A 17544-nucleotide genomic window follows, 5' to 3' on the forward strand; every position below is an offset into this window, starting at 1 on the left:
GTGGTTTGGAAGCGGAGAACGATGGCGGCTTGGTGATTCTCTCCGCCCGTGCAGAAACTATCTGAGGGAGGAAGACCGTGTACTGTCGACCCCGATGCCGTTTCACATTGTGGATTCGGCGATCGGAATGTGAGGGGAGCATTTTAAGTCCAACCTGGAGGATTTTTGATGCCGGGATGCTGTGTTTCTGGGGCTCCGAATGCCCGCCCGGTGGCTGCGGCGATTGAGACAAGCGACGAGACCGCGTGAGTGCCCTGAATGTCGGCGGCCGGTTGTAGTGTCACCCGATGGTCTCGGTGAACGTCTGCTGGGGGCTGTGACGGAAGAATAGGCTCCTGAAGGATCGCGAGTGAGCAGGTCTGTTTGGACAGATTCGGACAGATTCGGACCAGAGGGGCTCATCAGCGCTTTTCGCGCACACAAAATGGCGGCACAGGCTCCCTAGCAGGGGATTCCACGGTGGTGCAACGGCGCCCGAAGAGCGAGCTGTGCTCGCTGGGGACTATATCTGACGGTAGCTGCTGCTGTGGCCTGAGGCGTGCTATGATGGTATGATCGACAGAGCTGATTCAGCGTTTTCATCTGTTCAGTGCGGTTGGCGCCTACGCATTCTTCATAATGGTGGCAATGTCGGAACGACGGAGTGAATGTGGAATAGTCTGTCCAGTAAACACAGGATAAACTCGTCTGGGTCTGTTGCGGCACATGTAGCAGGGTCTGCATTCCTAGGTTGATGTTTCTGGAGTCCTGATTTGAGGTTTGATGGCTCGTGGATTCGGACTAAGGCCTGCGCTACACTTTGAGGTCTTGGATTTGCCAAACTGCTGCTCTGAGATATATTGCTTTGGTCCGGTGCGGCTTACACTCATCACTAATACGCAGTTATTTCAAGTGACCGTGCAGTCCAGTCCAGCCCAGCTTTGTACACACATGTTGGCTGCCAAAATGGCGATGCATGACGCACGCGTCTGACCTCGGATGAAGTGTGTGCCTCCACTCGGCGAACCAGCAATCACGTGGGGAGCGGTCCAGAAGCGGTCAAGCTGAGGACAGGTACTGCGATAATCTTAACAAGCGTGGTGGTCAGTGCGCAGGCGTGGTGGTCAGTGTCAATAATAGTGCATTTGGGTACTTTGGCCAACGGAAGAGTAAGGAAGAAGTGAAGTGGTCGGTGATCGTGGGTACTCCATAAGGCTGGTTGGTGCCGCAAGGAAGCCGTAGACAACGACCTCGGTATCTGCGTGACTGGCAACCATGACAGATAATAAAGAAGTAGTGAAAAGCATGAAGAGACTCAAATCTGATCAGTCGAATCCGAACTCACCCAGCAAGGGGGGGAAAAGCAACCCCGACCCGATAGAAATGATACTTAACAGACTAGATGAAGTGAGGGATCTGGCTAAAGCGACCAAAGAGGAAGTGGCGGCGATTAGACAGGATATTCGCGAGACTAATGCAAAGCTGATAGAAGCGGAATCAAGGATTAGCAGACTTGAAGACATGGAAGCCAAATCCTGTAATGTCATTAAGCGCCTATGCATAACCACGGATCAAACAACACGGAAACTCGCGGAGTTGGAGGACAGGAATAGACGGGGGAATCTACGTATTTTTGGTCTTCCTGAAGGTTCAGAGGATCAACATGGGAACTGTGTGGCCTTCTTGGAATCTTGGTTCACTCAGGCTACTAACATGACCTTCCTTCACCCGCTGGAATTCGATAGGGCCCATAGAGTGCCGGGCAAGATAAGTAAGAATCAAAAAGGTCCTAGAGCCATTGTATGCAAGCCGCTACGCTACCAGCATGTAGAGCAAATCCTTGGCTTTATGCGGAAAAACAACCATATTCTGTGGAAATCTGTCAAAATCTACATCTCACAGGATTACAGTAAAGAGACGGTGGAGGTCAGAAAGGCGTTCTTGGCATTGCGACCGCTATTAAAGAAAAGGGGCTTCCAATATGGGTTCGTGGGCCCAGCACGGTATCGTGTGATGATCCATGGCTCTCCGCACCTATTTTCGGATCCCACGAAATTGAAATGGATGCTTGATGGTCCGGATGACTTAGACATGGACATAAGTAATACTGAAGGCGCAGCGGACCGGGCCTCGGCCTCGGCCTCAGGTTATAAATGATAGATCCCTGCATACGCACTCCAATCAATTACATATGTGATTCGTTTTCTCTCTGTAGAAGGTTGCCGAGACAAGACTCTCTGCTTGAGGGTACTCACGAATGAGAGACCTGTTGGTTGAATGCAGTTGTTATTGAACCCTTTTGGAATAAAGTATGCTTCCATTTTTCCCTGTCAGTATGCTGAACGTCAGTTACCTAGATCCTGATTACTACGGGGCTGGCTCCATATGTGGGTTAAGAAGAGCAAGTTGATGGCTTATTGAGTATTTGTTATTCACCCTGGTCTGGCAGGTGAGGTCTCTGTAGGTTGTCCACTTGAGGTAGACTGGTGGGGAGTACACTGGTTAGCAGCGAACCTCAGATCGAATATGTTAGTTCCTCTGTTCTATGTTGTATTTGGACTGGTTAGGCACGGGGAGGATGCAGCGCAATCTCTTTCCAGTCACCATGCCTACTACGTACAGTTGGGTTGGGGAGGGTGGGGGATTGAGGGTTTTTTGGGGTAGGGTAAGTGTTCTATGTTTTTTGCTTTTGTTTTCTCTTGCTTGCATGGTCTTCATTGTCTCAGTGCTCGGGGGTGGGGGTGGTGAGGGGCTCTACTATCGCACTATTTGCGTTTACCATGTGAAATATATACTTACCGACACGAAGGTGCAACTTACTGATGTCACATAGCTCAGTTAGTTCTCCATTGGGAGTATGTAATGTGGACAGATTGAAGATATTATCTCTTAATGTTAAAGGCCTGAACCAGCCGGTCAAGAGACAAAAGATTTTAGATTATGTAAAAAGAATGAGAGGTGACATTGTTTTGCTTCAGGAGACGAAGCTTGAGGCTAGGCAGTTTTATCACATGAGAAATAAGTTTTATAATGAGGTCATGGGTGCAGAGGCTGTGAACAAAAAGAATGGTGTTCTGATATTGGTTGCGAGGAAATCTAAGGTGGAGATTCTGTCCTCCGAAACAAGTGTTGACGGAAGGTGGGTCCAGGTCAAGCTGAGTAGGGATAACACTGAGTTTTATGTTACAAACATATATGCTCCTAACACTAATGATCTGACTTTTTGGGAGGATCTGAACAAGCACTTGACAACTATCCCAGATAATGCGGTCCACATATTAGCTGGGGATTTCAATCTTCCAATGGATGCAACTCTAGACAGAGATTCCCACTGTCCCTTCAAAACAAATAAATCACATAAAGCTTTCCTAAATCTGTGCCAACGCTTCCACTTGGTGGACACATGGCGGCTCCAGAATCCCACTGGGAGAGACTATACTTTTTACTCCTCACCGCATGACTCGTATTCCCGGATTGATTACATCTTCATCACACAGAACGGGGTCCCTAGAATAGAGTCTACTAACATAGAACCCCGTGTAGTGTCTGATCACTCTTGCATCTCTTTGTCCATTGCTAATGTCAAACCTTCCTCTCGTCAGACGTCTTGGCGTCTGAATGACGAAATCCTAAATAGTGATAAGCACCGGGCCACAATACAAGATGCGATCTCTTCTTACCTACAGATTAACAAGGAGGGGGACACGTCTGATCTCATTAGGTGGGATGCCTTGAAAAGTACCATAAGGGGAGTGTGTATCAAAATCAGATCAGCAATGAACAGGAACTATAATGCAAAGTTGGAGTCCTTGGAAAACTAAATCACGATCCTAGAGAATAGGCACTTAAAGGATAGGGATGACATGTCTCTTTATGCATTGGCGAATAAAAAATATGAATATAATAAAATAGTTAGCGAGAGAGCGGGAGTCTGGCTTGATAAGGGGAGGAGGTTTAAGCTCTGTGAGTCTAATAAGGCCGGCAGGAGCCTAGCCTCGTACTTGAAGTTTAAAGTCCAGAAGAATACTATTAGCGTCATTAAAGATGCCTCAGGATCCTCGCATTCGGACCCAGACAAAATAACAGAGGTGTTCAGGGTATTCTACGAAGATCTTTATGCGAAGAATGAGGCGGTGGAGGAAACCAGGATTACGCAGTATTTAGACGAATGCGATCTTCCACAGCTATCTGCTGAAGACCAGGTCAGCCTCAGTGCCCCGATTAGTACTCTAGAGATAGAGACTGCAATCAAAAATCTGAAAACAGGGAAAGCGCCAGGGCCTGATGGCTTTACAGCTAAATTTTACAAAACCTTCCCCTCCCTCTTAGTTGAACCCCTCTTACATCTATTCCAGGGCATAAACAAATCTGGTGAGGTTAGAGGTACTCTAGCTGAAGCAATAATTGCAGTACTTCCCAAGGATGGGAAGGACCCATCACTACCGAAAAATTATAGGCCGATTTCTCTGATTAATATAGATTGTAAGCTATTAGCTATGATACTTTCCGCTCGCCTCCAGAAGGTCCTTCCCCAGTTAATCCACCCATCCCAAGCAGGCTTTCTTAAAAACAGGTTGTCCAGTGATAATACAAGGATTTTGGCACATGTTTTGGAAAAAGCGAAACTCCTGGACACACCTACGGCAGCAATAACACTAGACGCTGAAAAAGCCTTCGATAAGGTTGACTGGTCCTTCCTTGAAGCAGTCCTACGTAGATTCAATTTGGGGGAGTCATTCACAAGACTGGTAATGTCCCTTTATTGCTGCCCTTCAGCAAGAGTTAGGGCGGGTGGATCTTTCTCCTCCTCCTTCAGTTTAAAGCAAGGCACGAGACAGGGATGCCCCCTGTCTCCCTCATTGTTCTTGTTGGCCATTGAACCGTTCTTATATCATATAAGAAATGATCCTAAAATAGCTGGTATTCCGTTTGGTGACTGCACTGTTAAACTAACGGCATATGCAGACGATGTACTTGTTCTGTCTGAGAGAGCGGGTGAGGCCATACCCGCACTCATGGCTGATATTGAGGAGTTTTCCAGAGTTTCGGGGTATAAACTTAATAAAGACAAAACGGAGGTCAAACTCCTGAACAATGTTGGGGATAAAGGAATCATTGGGAATTCAGGTCTTACGTGGCAACCTCGGTGTTTTAAATATCTGGGGTTAGACTTTGACAAGGATCTGATTTCTACACTGAGAGTGAATGAAGAATTGACCCTCAAAAAGATATCCACATTGCTGGAAGGGTGGTCTCCGAAATTCCTCTCTTGGTGGGGTAGAGCGGAGACGCTCAAAATGATGTCAACTCCGTTGGTTAACTATTTGGCCAGCATGCTCCCTATGACGTTCTCAAATAATTTTATTACTAAGGTAGATCAGCTGTTTGGTAGTTTCCTGTGGCAGGGCAAGAGGGCCAGAATCTCACTGAAAAAGCTGCAATTGGCAAAGGATAAAGGAGGTCTGGGTCTCCCATCGTTCAGGAACTATCAAACGGCGTTTCTTTGCAAACAAGGAGCCCAGTGGCTGATAAAATCCCCGGCATATACACCAGTATGGGTTAGTATTGAGGAGTCGCTGGTGGATCACGCGCCTCTGGAGGCCCTCCTCACTATGGACCTATCCCACCTACCACACTCCAAATATATCATGCTAAATACTAGACGGGCTTTGCTCAGACTTGACCAAACACATAATACAAAGTTGACATCCCCTAGGTCATCCTTTATATCCCTGTGGAGGAATTCCCATCTCAAACATAATGGCAGTAGGATATTTTGGGAATCATGGTCCAAGAGGGGCATTAACTTGGTGGGGGATCTGTACGATGGTAAAGACCCGCTTCCGTTCTCGATTTTGCAACGGAGGTATGATCTTGCCCCGATGGATTTTTATGAATTCTTGAAAATCAAAGCGATATTAACCGCTCGTAATTTCTCTCCATATACACCATGGCTAATAACCCATCTCCCACGCCTTCTGTATGCAGGCCACTTCGTCTCGAGGGTGTACAAACTACTATTGCCCTTGCCCAAGACAAAACAAAAAATGGTGGAAGTAAAATGGGAGGGTGAACCGAATCTAACAGGCATATCCTTCGACTGGGATGTGATCCACAAGATGGCCCTTGCACATAAAGTTTCACCTATCCTATTCCAAACAAAGTTCATGTTAATCAACAGAGCATTTTGGACGCCGGATAAACTCTTCAAATGCAAATTGAGGGACTCTCCTACATGTTGGAATTGCCAGTCGGGTTCTGGGGATCTTGCACACATGCCATTTAACAGTCCTTCTCTGGGAGATTACTGGGGGGAAATATTTGACTGCATTTATCATGTTTTCAAATAAGGCCTGTACGGGACTTTGTGTATGTAATTCTAGGGGCGCTAGACCCACTGCTTTCAACTGTTAATGATCGTCAGCTTCTGGACTTGATGCTGACATTGGCATGTAAGGTGGTTTTATGCAAATGGAAAAATGCAAGTGAGGTAAGTTTCAAAATATGGCAGGAGTGGTTATCATTTCTGAGAGGTGCTAGTAATCCGGCATTGCAAGCATCTACTTGGAGCCCGTCCAATAGAAAGCTCTGGAAATCATTGGACGCATCCTCCTTTTGCTATGAACCACCTTGAGGTATTATAATGTGGGTGGTTTGGATCTACTGACCTGTGATATTTGAGAGTGCGTTTATGATCCCCTCTTCAGCCCGCAAGCGCCGCATCCACATGTTGAGCATTGTATACATATCTGTATATCGAAGATGCAAGCAAGAGTTGATTTATTTTATATTATTTGTTATCTGTTATTTGCTACTTACTTTTTGGTATCTGTAATTGTTCGACAATAACTGACTCGAATCTCTCAGGTAACGGAAGAGTTACTGTATTGTCTTTGTCTTTTCTGTTTTATTTCAATAAAACGACTTGAAATAAAAAAAAGAAATAACAAACTTCTGTGAGGGTGCAACTTCCTCCACATCGGATACTGCCTGCTCCAGAGGCGCTTGCCACTTCTCTTCCTCTTCTCTGAGATTATTGTATGACCGGATGTAAGAATGAGGCTCCGCGCAGATTAGGGTTTCCAACACTGAGAGTTTATTCCACAGGAACGATCACGGGACAAAGGAGGCTCAGCTTCAACTGACAGTCTCTCACACACTCTCCCACATACATTCTAAAGCTCCTGGCAACAGGAACAGAAACCTAGGATGCCACACATCTCCCTCCTTTACAAAACAGAGTAAAGTCATAAACAAATACTTGCAAGGATAATTAAAAATAGGAACATAAGAGAAAATCTCAGAACATAAGCAATGAATTCCTGCACATAATCCTTCAAGTATGTGGGAGTGGAAGAAACTCTTGTGGACCTAGGTACAGTGCCTGAAGCCCAGACTAGACCCTTGGAGCTTCCAGAGGCGTGATCCAGCCTACCAGAGAGATCGGTGCTCTTCGAACCCCCAGGGGAACTTTTTGGCCCATTAAAACTGTTGCACGAGCTGGAACCAAGGCCTTCATATAGAGGATGAAAAGGTACAAGATCATCTCTAACAACAACCACCCGGTTCAAATTCCATATACGGTGTACAGCAGCTTTGATAACTTGCAAGGGTTTAAGAAATGTAGTAGAAGTGGCTCTTCTAAACGGATTCTTAATCAGAACCCAATCTCCCACTTTCAAAATAGTCTCTTTTACACTCTTTCTCTGGTCAAAAAGCTCCTTGCGAGCTACAATTATTTTTGATTCTGCAAGTTTTTCCAATCACGCCCATCACAACTCCCACCCTGAGCGTTTTGTAAGTCATTTACCCATGTAGGTGCCACCAACGTGTTAGGACATTGGTTTCCCCTCTCTCACTCTGATGGAACACCCCGAGCTTAGGATCCCACTAAGGATACGACACTTGGTCCTTGGGAATCTTGCAATGTTATGCTTTTATTTAGACTAACAGTCCAACAGTTTAAGTGCACCATAAAAATTATCAACACATGGAAGGGATATCGAAGTCCTGGATCATAGTCCTGTAAGTGAAGACCTTCGTAGTCCAGGGCCGGTAGTCCCCAAAAGGAAACAGAAAAATAACACTACCGTCACTGTTTGGACTAAAGTCTTAATACTCTATATTGTGCTCCCCATCACCATCACCATCATTCATTGGTCACCAACAGTGTGAGGTAGTTAAGGAAACAAAAGTGAAGGGTTTCTGTGCAGGGGTTATCACTCCGTAACTGTAGTGCCATATTTGTGCCAGAGCCCCATGAAGCCCTTCCCCGCCAACCTCCTCCTCCACCCTTCCGCCCAAGACACTTGCCTCAAGCTACGGTCCTCCAGGACCGTAGCGTCGGGTATCGCGGCGTCCTGTTTCCTCGGGGGACATCCGGATACTGGCACAGAGTATGTTGAGGAACTCTCCCTCTTCGGTGCTGCGCCGACGTCTTCCGCTCTCCCTCTGGCTTTCTCGAGACTCCCGTCTCTCTCGGTATATGTATGACCCATCTGGAAGAAAATAGGTTAACCCTGAAAATTATTAAACCTACGGTGGTCGAGCATCAAATAATTACTATAACATATGACATTCAACCCTATCTGACATGCATCTTGGGCGGATATGATAGATCTCTAACAAGATTGAGATTTGGGACCTTCCACCGCCTCATTAGCCACCCAGATATTAACAATTGGTCAAGGGCACTCTGCGGATGTCCTTGTGACAATATTTCCCTACAAACAACAATACATGTCATTTTATTCTGTAAATTGTATAACAATGAAAGGCGAAGATGGGCAATACCCCTACTAAAACAGGGAGGATGGAGACAGTGTCGCCCTGCTTTTTTGTATTTACAGATGTTGAGAAACTGTTACTGCATTGGTTCCATGGGGGCTTCTTAAAAAGTGTACTCAGTACTAGGACATTTTTAAGTATTTAATTGTCAAATGTAAAACATATCAGAAGGACTCGGTTGTGAGATGGGATACACTATGTATGGTAATACAAAGTTCGCTCTTTGGACGTAATAGAAACTATCTATTGTTTAAATGAATTTTTGAGAATCTTTAGGAACTTGTATTTACTCTATGTGTTTTAACGAATTTTAGATATAAAATGAAACTTTTTTTACATGCCTTCTTTTATGATTTTAATGTTTAAAATCGAATAAAGCTCGTTTTGATTGATTGATTGATTGAGATAGAAGTACACCTAGTGAGAGGGAAAACCTTCTTCAACCCTTCTAGCAAATCCTTGATCACGAGTATTTAAAAAAAAGAATTTAGTAAAGTACATTTTCTGTAGGCAGTAAGAGCTGCCAAGTGAACCTTTATAGAAGAGAATTGCAAGCCAGATTTTGGGAAAATGTAGGACGTATGGAAGAATTCCACTTCCTGGCAAGTTGGAGGGTCCACATTATTAGAGGAACACCACATACAAAATCTCTTCCATTTCAAGGCATGTGTGCAACATGTTGTTCTGCTTTGGTTTTCCCTCCAGATAGAACCCGCTCCACAGAGCCCTTCTGACCCAAACCAGAACGTTACCCCCTCCCTAGGGCCTTTTTACACCTAAATGACCACATATATATGTACCACCTAAGGACAGGGAATTCCTATTATATATATATATCAAGACCTCACAGCCTCGCGATCTCAGCAACCACAGTCTCGCGGCCTTCAGTCAGACCCAGAATCTCCTACCCAGACGGCAGCAACACACACACAGTCTCGCGGCCTCAGTCAGACCCAGAATCTCCTACCCAGCCAGCAGCAACACACACAGTCTCGCGGCCTCAGTCAGACCCAGAATCTCCTACCCAGACGGCAGCAACACACACAGTCTCGCGGCCTCAGTCAGACCCAGAATCTCCTACCCAGCCGGCAGCAACACACACAGTCTCGCGGCCTCAGGCAGACCCAGAATCTCCTACCCAGCCGGCAGCAACACACACAGTCTCGCGGCCTCAGGCAGACCCAGAATCTCCTACCCAGCCGGCAGCAACACACACAGTCTCGCGGCCTCAGGCAGACCCAGAATCTCCTACCCAGACGGCAGCAACACACACAGTCTCGCGGCCTCAGTCAGACCCAGAATCTCCTACCCAGCCGGCAGCAACACACACAGTCTCGCGGCCTCAGGCAGACCCAGAATCTCCTACCCAGACGGCAGCAACACACATAGTCTCGCGGCCTCAGTCAGACCCAGAATCTCCTACCCAGACGGCAGCAACACACACAGTCTCGCGGCCTCAGTCAGACCCAGAATCTCCTACCCAGCCGGCAGCAACACACATAGTCTCGCGGCCTCAGTCAGACCCAGAATCTCCTACCTAGACGGCAGCAACACACATAGTCTCGCGGCCTCAGTCAGACCCAGAATCTCCTACCAGACGGCAGCCTTAGCACGAGCTCATCCTATTATTACCGTAGTACATGACAGGGGAATCGGGATTACTATATATCAGATCACACAAAGACTATTAGTTGAGCACAACCTGTTCTCTAGTTCGAGGGGCTCGTTTCCCCCTCATCCAGTTACCACTTACCTGACCAGGATTAACCTCTGTTCATGTTGAGTTAACTCTGACTAAAAGAATAGGCTATCCTCCTATACAAAAATACACAACACATGCTAACTCACGACAAGCTAAATACTTTATTTAAATGCCACATGCACATTCGCAGAATACATCATATATATATAACCTGCAAGGAAAGTGAAAGGTTAAGTTATACACTTCAAAGAAAAAGGGGTCGACATCACCTGAATTGTATGTAGCCTGTGCTCAATGGTCATCTAGGTTCCCTTCTCCCTCTGTGCCTCGGCTTCGCCTGGAAGTCACACCTCCGCAGTCGCGGATCTACTCCCTTCTCCCTCTCCGAGTCACTGGAACCTCTTCCTCATCGGCTACTCTCTCCTCTTTAGATTCTTAGGTTTTCTTCTCCTTCAAATTCATCATCTGTCTCCCCTGAAACAAGTAGTAGCTTTTCTGCTAACGGCCAGGTGCCGCCTACGGACTAGAAGCAAGTGCCAGTGTCTGCCTCAGACTTTCACTAATATAGATGTGCATTCTCTCATGGAAATTTCCAGCTCGAAACCTGCCGCCCACCAAATTCCTGTACCTCCCCGTGCCAAGGACACGTTCCCAGCCGGCCGGCCTGATGTAGTGTCTTCGGCATGAAGGAGAATACAATCCTTCGATAAGGGCCGGCCTGAACCGGTTCTCTCCAAGCGAATAACACCTCCTAACTAAAACACTGCCTATGACCTAGAAACTTCCCAAGCTGCCAGAGCAGGAGGAAAGATGGAGTCTCTCCCGTTTAAGGCCTACCAGGCCTGAATGCAGCACAGCTCCATTAGATACCCTCACTACAGAACAGATTACCCCTAATGCTAACGAATCTATCCCCTAGGATATGTATGCAAACCCTGATCTATGGGGAAGAACACAGGATCATGTTGAAGTGCCTAATAAATAGGCTCTATACACTACTCTAACCCTTAGACTTGAATGGAAAGAGACTGAAGTCACATTAGGCCCCCCTTAACACGAAAAGGCCGGGGAAATCGAGCAGTACACATGTTCAAGGCCGCTTATCCTCTCTGAGGATGTCCATGCAGTTTTATGGCAGATTCAAGTGTCCGTACTGCACTAGCTCAGGAGCCTTGCAGGCAAATTCAAGGAGGAGAGGTTGGGGTGGACCATCTGGCCTCCGAACTTCGCTAGCAGGGCTGGTCTAGAAGGCAGCTTAAGATGTAGATGCCCTGACTGGTGAAGAAGGTCCATGAACCACAGTTGAAGTGGCCACTCTGGAGCTATTAGGATCTTTTTGGCTCTCGAGTAGGACAGCTTGATGAGGACTGATGGGTTCAGGGGAATCGGTGGTAAGGTGTAGAGAAATTTGTCGGACCAGTCAATCCATAGGGCGTTCCCCAGTGTTTCTGGACGTAAGTACCTCGAGGTGAAGCTTCAGCATTTTTAGGTCGAGGACTACTGGTCTGCCGAAAGGCAGAACCGGAAGTCGGAGATTTAATGACTTGGAGAAGAGGGGCTTGATCCAGCCCCTCTTCTCCCCTGTTCTCCATTGGCTGGCCTCGTAAATGCTGGCCAGCCACTGGAGAAGAGGTCAGTCACTCCGATCAGGCCCCGTCCTTTTCGGATCGGGGGGCGTGGTTTTTGCGAAAAGTCTCAGGGAGGAGACAACAGCAAAACACGCCCCCGAATCCGAAAACGACGCTGCCTTTTCGGTGGTGTGTGCTTGCTCTTGTTTCTGCTCTCCTCGCTGCTCCCCCTTACATACCCCCACTTCCCATTGTCCCTTTCCTTCTCCCACGAGGGCTCCACTTCGTTTTCAGCCAGTTGTCCCTGTGCGACTGCCCCCCCCCCCCCACCTACCTCGTGACACAATGCAGTGAAATCGAAGCCGGGATTGAGGCAGTGTTTTCTTTCTGGTTTCACGTTGAGCAGTTTCGCAACAACATAGTTCTATCCTTCTCTGTTCCATTTTAGATCAAAGCCTAATGCTTTGCATTAAAATTTTTGCGGTGCTAAATCAGTGCGCTGTGTTACATACATCAGCGCGCTGTGTTACATACATCAGGGCGCTGTGTTACATACATCAGGGCACCGGATGTTTCACAAGGATTGGCAGTGGTAGTGTTGGGCAACATTCGAGAATGACATTTTAGTGCCGAACCTAAGATGAAAACCAGCGCACCTCCCTTTGGTCAGTGCATTGAGACCATTTGCTCCTCATAGCCAAAATTATTTATTCATTGTGATCGATTCTTGAAATATTTCATCCACCCACTCCTCACCATTCAACTATCCAATCATTCATTCAGCCATGCAGCCCTGTCTCTCGTCTCCATCCAGTAATTCAATGATTGGGCGACGTTTTATAATCGAGAATTGTTGTAAAACGAAGCACGATTGCAACTTTTTCATGTTTTTCTTGGGGGAGAAGAAGTCGCCCTTGCAGTGGTCAGGCTCGCTCGCTGTATGCAGTGTGTGTGGGGGAGGGGGGAGTGGGGGCTGGTCTGACAACGTTTGCTTCTTTTGGCTCCCAGTGTGGCCATGCCATAGAGAATATGAATACTAGAGAACTCGTGAGAGGGAAGGCGTTGGAATACGCATCATTGTTTACCTCATACGCAGAATAAACTCAAACTGGATTTCCGACGGTAAACACGCACATTTAACGGTCAAATCGTTCCACTTGACATGCCCAGCAAAAAAAATCCTTTATTATATTAACACAAACAGTGGTTTACAAGTGCATATCTCCCAAAATCATTAGGCAGGTAATGAAGCATTTGCACAAATGTAATTGCATACAGCAATCCTGACAGGTCATACCGCTGCATTAATAATCACCACAATTAGTCCCGATGATGGAAGCAATTTAGAACGCTCACGTTTATGCAATGCAATGGTCTCGGCATTGGTAAAGTTAGAGCTATTGGCATTGCTCATGACATTATTTTTGTTTATGTTTTTGTTTTTAAAACATTTAAAGAAACGGCATTGTCATGAGCAATGCCAATAGCTCTAACTTTAATAATGCCGAGACCGTTGCATTGTAAATGCTTGTTTGTTTTCTGCGGTGGTGAACAAGCCAATGGCTGGAGTGCCCCACAGTTTGAAGATGTTTTGTATGACGCCATTGTGTAAGACCCACTCATGGTTTTCTTGCAGAACCCTGCTGAAATATCTGCCCGAGCATTTCGGACACCTGGAAGTTGAGTTGCTGTGATCGTCAGGTCCCTGACTATGAGCCATTTCCAGATTGTTCAGGCCTTGTGTGACAAGGGTCTGCGCCTCGTTCCTCCCCGCTTGGTGAGGTAGTACATGGTGGTTGTATTGTCCATCTGAACAAGCAGGGAATGGGATCTCAATGATGGATGAAATGCCTTCGTCGCCATGGCATCCCCACTGGTCCTCAAGACTTTCCTAGAGAGGTCACATCTGGAGATGGGCATTCAGCGTGAGGAAGATGCAGGAGGCTGTCGAGCCAAGAAGAGACAATACTGTTCTCACCATTAGAGAATGAGAATTCTGAAGGACAGATAAGCGTCTCTCCTCCAAAGGACACACTCTTGCCGGTATTGTGTCGATGGAGGCTCACAGAAAATGGAATGTTTGAACCAGGATAGGCATTGACTTGCTGAGGTTGACATGAAGCCCTCACCTTTGGAGGAGATTGCAAGTCCAGTTGTAATGAAGCTGGGCTGCATGAGGCATTGACGTCTTGATTAGCCAATCGTCTAGACAAATATTCTGTGCTTCCTGAGATGGACAGCAACTACTGCCATGCACTTGGAGAATGTTCTTGGTACTGTCTTCAGGCCAACTGGAAGTACTTTGTACTGATAATAGTCCTGCCCCACTACAAACCTCAAGAACTTTCAAAATTTTCTGGCAATTAGAATATGAAAGTACGGGTCTTGAAGGTCTTTGGAACAGAGTCAAACCCCCTGGTCTAATTGGGGAAAGTCTTGATGTAATGCCAGCATCCAGAACTTTTCTCACCAAATCCATCTGTTGGCTGTTTTAAATTTTAGTATGGGTTTCAATTTGTTCTTGTCTTTCTTCTTCTCCAGAAAGTATCTGGGATTAAACGCCTGTCCCTCGTTCTCTGTGAGGAAAGGGTTCCACCATCTGCTTTTGTAAGAGGATGTTGACTCCAGTCGTTGCAACAGGAGCTGGAAATTGTACGGTTTCGGAGGTATGGGAAGTGGAGGACTGGTGAATCTGAGACAATATCCATTTTGCACAATATTCAGAACCCAGGCGACTTGTGTTATGTTTTTCCACTCTTCCCCCAACCGGACTGGGTAACAGAAGAGGGAGAAGTAGTAATTCAGGGGTTTGATCCTGATGATTGTTTGTCTCCTTTGCCAGGCTGCTTGGCGGATCTTCCCCTAGTCTGCTTTCGTTGGGATGGCTTCTAAGGTCGTTGGTGCTCTTGCTGTTACTGTAGTTGGCGCCCATGATAGCACTGAGGAGTTTGAACCCTCTAAGAACAGAAACAGCGTTGATAGGACCGGAAAGATTTGCTCTGCTCTCTGGGTCTTTCTAACCTGACTGCCTTCAGAGTCCGTGCTTGACAAATCCACTCGACCGCTCGCATTTGCGAGGTAAATTTAATGAGGTCGAGCTATTTTTAGGTTCTACTCGCCCTTTCTGGCGAGTAGGAAAACATACTAACTTTTGTCCTCTGTCTTTGAAAACTGAGAAAATGTGACAAGATAACAAGATTTAAAGGCCTTTTTATTGCTCACAAAGCAAATGAGCAATAAAGATGCCTTTAAATATTGTTATCTTGTCACATTTGCTCCGCTTTCAGAGACGGAGGTCAAGTAGGTTACTATTAGGTCGAGGAGATTTTTCAAGGTACTAGACCTGCAGGACTAGTATCATTTTTCAGATTTTTCGAGCCCTGAGAGTGATAGAGCTAGATTTCACCAAGATTAGGCATCGCTCTGTTTTGTGCTTCAGACAGACTGCATTTAAAATGGCACGCAGACTGCATTTAAAATGGCACGCAGACTGCATTTAAAATGGCACGCAGACTGCATTTAAAATGGCACACAGATTTTGGGTCAAGTGAAAACACATGGCACATGAAACATGAAATGAGGCCTAGTCAAATGCTTTTTAAAAGGGGCACTTTTGGTGCATGCAAAGTGAAAGACATGAAATGAGGCCGGGTCAATGCTTTCAGTCTGAAATGCTTGTGCTGAATTAACATGTGTTTTTGCAGTGTAGAGAAACTTGTGATTGCAGTTTCCTTTTTAGCTTTCAAGATAAGCATGGAATGTGTTCTCCTCCCAGCTCCTTTCCCTTATAATCTACACTCCCGGTTCCCGTCTCAAGAGACTCTGGCTTTGTTTCATATTTAGACAATACATATTCAGTTCACATCTTTTTATAATGTGTATTTATTAATCAGCCATGCACCAACACTACACGTGGGGCAAAAGCATTTTGCATGAAAAGCTATCTTAAACATTAGAGCATGTTGCTATGAATATGTATTAATTGTTTGCGCTTTGAAACTTTGCACTGGTGCATGTTTTATGCCATGTTGTACATTGCACATTTTTGCATGATGTGCACAAATAATAGAAAAGCTGCTTTAAACTAATAGCTTTTGCTGGGTAATACCTAATACAGGGTACTAGTATGGGGGGAGGTAAACATAATGGGTTTTATTTCATAAATTTCATAAATTAATATTCTTTTGTGTCTGTTTTGTTTTTGGACCTACCATAAAATGGCTGCCTGGGAATCCAGCATGGCTGAGAATTGTGCTGAATGAGAGACGCATGTGCAGAACCAGCTACATGAACTGCCAAGTGCCTCAAGTGAAGACACATGGGTCAAGGTCACAGTGAACTGTACATTCTTGTCATCTTGCCAATGTACCAGTGTTTGTGGGAAAGTATAATTCCTGCGTGCAATGTGAAAGCAAGGAGGAAATGGCCTGATACATTTTTTCCTAATAAATGTTGCCATATTTGTATATTTATTGATGGTGAAACTTATGACTGTATTAAGCATTAACGCTTCCTTTGTTGAAACCGGTATGGGTTGGATTTGCAATGAGAACAGGATGGTGAGACCCTCATGTCACTTATGCTAACCAATCAAAGTGCGAGTTTCTACTGAAACTGCAACATTATTAGTGTAGTCAGCCAAGAATTAGAGTATAAATAATGGAGCAGGGAGGAGAGGAGAGGAGAAGAAGCAGATCTGACGCAGACATCATATGGGTTAGGTATGTGAACGTCACGGGTGCAGCCTGGGAGGAGATTGCGTCCGAGGAGAGACAGAGGGAGGTGGGGGTCTTGTTCATATTTTTTCAGAGTCCTTGCACGTCATATTTTTGGCAAGGCAGATCACATTCCTCTGAGGTCTTGTGAAGGGAGGGCAGCCTCTCTGTGTGAGAGACAGATGAACAGACCAGGGCAGAGAGTGCAGGTTTAGATTTAGATGCTAAAACTCTAAGTTTATGCTTTGACTAACTAACTAGTTTTGAAAAGATTTATTTGTCTTATGCATTTATTTCTCTTTATGGGAGATATTTGCCAATTAATAATTATTGATTAGCCTTGCAAAACTCACTCTTGAATTATATTTTCCTGAACTCTTTAAAGAATTCTGACTGACATTTGATGCCTCATTCCCTTCCTTTATGGAATGCCTTGTATTTCCTATTTTCAATTCTGTAACCTGATTGATATTTGACAAATGAATAAAGGGTCAGAGAACTTTAACTTTTAACTAGAAAATAAAGCCCTTAAAAAATACTCACAATTCTCTTCATTGGCTTAAATATTAATTACATTTGGATTTTTCATGTTTATGTAAAGTCTCCTGGAAGTGATACACGTTGGCAAAGGTCCATCACCTTTACAGCGGTAAACTAGAGGTAAATGAGGTTTTGCATTGAGAAATTACCGTGAAATTACCGCTGGATCATTTTCTGGTAGCAGAGGATGGTTAACACCATCACTAAAAGGAGCATAGTTTAGTTTAAAGCCTAAATAGCGCTAGAAAATAAT

At 45.5% G+C, this 17544-nt stretch overlaps 1 long non-coding RNA gene across 1 annotated transcript in view; it reads left to right on the forward strand.

The window, feature by feature from the left end:
- LOC146869021 (uncharacterized) overlaps positions 1-17270 on the forward strand; it is a 117586-nt gene extending 100316 nt beyond the window's left edge. The window contains exons 2-3 of the long non-coding RNA XR_014965473.1: positions 13673-14702; positions 16274-17270. This is a non-coding gene — a long non-coding RNA (uncharacterized LOC146869021). The remainder of the gene's footprint in view (positions 1-13672; positions 14703-16273) is intronic.
- The last annotated feature ends 274 nt before the right edge of the window (positions 17271-17544 follow it).

The sequence above is a fragment of the Triturus cristatus genome, chromosome 1_2, assembly GCF_964204655.1.
Source record: "Triturus cristatus chromosome 1_2, aTriCri1.1, whole genome shotgun sequence".
Lineage (NCBI taxonomy): Eukaryota > Metazoa > Chordata > Amphibia > Caudata > Salamandridae > Triturus > Triturus cristatus.